The following is a 2,212-nucleotide window of genomic DNA, read 5'->3' as shown; positions in this document are numbered from 1 at the left end:
GAAGTTGTTGATGTCAAGAGCCCGTCTGGAGAATAGAGGTGTTATATTTTTAGAAGTTGTTGAATTCAGGAGCCCGCCTGGAGAATAGAGGTTGTTATACATTCAAGTTGTAGTCGAAGTCAGGAACCCGCCTGGAGAATGGAGGTATTATCTTTTTAAGTCGTAGTCGAAGTCAGGAGCCCGCCTGGAGAATGGAGGTATTATATTTTTAAGCCATAATAGAAGTCAGGAGCCCGCCTGGAGAATGGAGGTGTTATATTTTGAAGAAGTTGTTGAAGTCATGGTGTTATATTTTGAAGAAGTTGTTGAAGTCAGGAGCCCGCCTGGAGAATGGAGGTGTTATATTTTGAAGAAGTTGTTGAAGTTAGGAGCCCGCCTGGAGAATGGAGGCATTATCTTTTTAAGTCGTAGTTGAAGTCAGGAGCCCGCCTGGAGAATAGAGGTGTTATATTCGTAAGAATTTGTTGAAGTCAGGAGCCCGCCTGGAGAATGGAGGTTGTTATATTTTAAGTTATAGTCGAAGTCAGAAGCCCACCTGGAGAATGGAGGTATTATCTTTTTAAGTCGTAATTGAAGTCAGGAGCCCGCCTGGAGAATAGAGGTGTTATATTTGTAAGAAGTTGTTGAAGTCAGGAGCCCGCCTGGAGAATGGAGGTATTATCTTTTTAAGTCGTAGTAGAAGTCAGGAGCCCGCCCGGGGGCGGAAGGTTACAACAAAAATCCCCAGCATAAATTAAAGTCCAGAAGTCGGAAGGAAGGCAACACTAGTCAGAAGAAGGCAGTTTAAGCTTCGAAGGAAAAAATAATGCGAAGCTCACAAAAAGGAAAAAAGTAGTTCAAGTTCGGCAATCAAGAGAGAATGCAAGTCAAGTAAGAAGTAAAGAAACATCAGAGGAAACACAAGGCAACAAGACAGTGAGGTAACAAGGCAACAACAGTCACATGACCAAGTTTGAGAATAAATCTTTGTAATTCATAGACTATAGTTTAGTTTAACTTCTTGTTCTCTTTTATCATGGTGCAATAAGGAAGTCAGTAAGTAGCGGCAGCAGCAACAACAACAGTACCAGTAAATCCACAGCTTCATGGTAGTCCCAGCTACCGAAACTTCTTGAACTACATTGACTTGATTCCCTTTTAGCCAGGGATATGTAGGAAACCTTCGAAGTAGAGGTTCGGTCAAATCTTTCAAAAATGCTTCACACGGAGTAGCCGAACGGGCAAAAATCGCTCGTATTCGCTCACTTTATCTTTGCACGAAAACTCTTCGTGTTTCCGAACAAAGAGGGGCAGTTGTGAGAACGTGATTTTTGCCTCATACGAATTACTCCAAAAGAATCCCCAAAATTAGGTCTTTACTTTAATTATGTGTTATTTTTCAGGAATTATTGTGTGATTTCCCTGATTGTTTGCATATATTTGTAAGCATGTTTAATTTTATTAATGCATTAAAAATACAAAAATATAGCATTTGCATTTAAGATTTGATTTTTATATTTTTGAATTAATTAATAATTAGGTGTTTCACAAAATGAAAATTCAAAAAATAATAACATGTTTGGCAATTTTAGTCAAATTGTTGTGATTTGGCATTTTTATTATTTGTAATAAGAGTAAATTAATATTTTTAAGTTAATTCGGGTTTTGTGATTTAATTAGGATTTTAGTTTTAATTGTTGAAAAGGAAATGAAAAGAAAATTGAAAAGGAAAAGAGAATAAGAAGAGGAAATCTAGTTGGGCCAATTTGGCCAAGCCCAAGACAGAAACCCAGTTCTTACCCAAGAAAATCAGCCCAATACCCGCCCCAATCCAGTTCGTCTCAGAGACAAACCAAACGACGTCGTTTGGTAACGCTCAATCTGGGCCGTTAATCTCAGCTGATCAACGGTCCAGATCAACTCCTCCGTCACCCGACCCATTCCCATCCAGGACCGATCCGGTCTCAAGGGTAAACGAAGCGACGTCGTTTCCGTTTATGAATGGATCCAAGCCATTGATCTCATCAGATCGAACGACCTGGATTCATCCCACCCTTTCATATATATACTTCAAACCATACCCCCCCAAACCAAACCCCACCCTCCCTCGTCTCTAACAACTCAGAGACAAGCTCGTCTCTCACCACCTAACTCCGCCGCCCTCCGCCCGCCGGAAATCGCCCACGATGGCGGACGGTGGCCAAACGACCCCAGCTTCACACCATAGAACCCC

This window comes from Nicotiana sylvestris, chromosome 4, assembly GCF_000393655.2.
Source record: "Nicotiana sylvestris chromosome 4, ASM39365v2, whole genome shotgun sequence".
Classification (NCBI taxonomy): domain Eukaryota; kingdom Viridiplantae; phylum Streptophyta; class Magnoliopsida; order Solanales; family Solanaceae; genus Nicotiana; species Nicotiana sylvestris.
Note: the sequence above shows the minus strand (reverse complement) of the source record.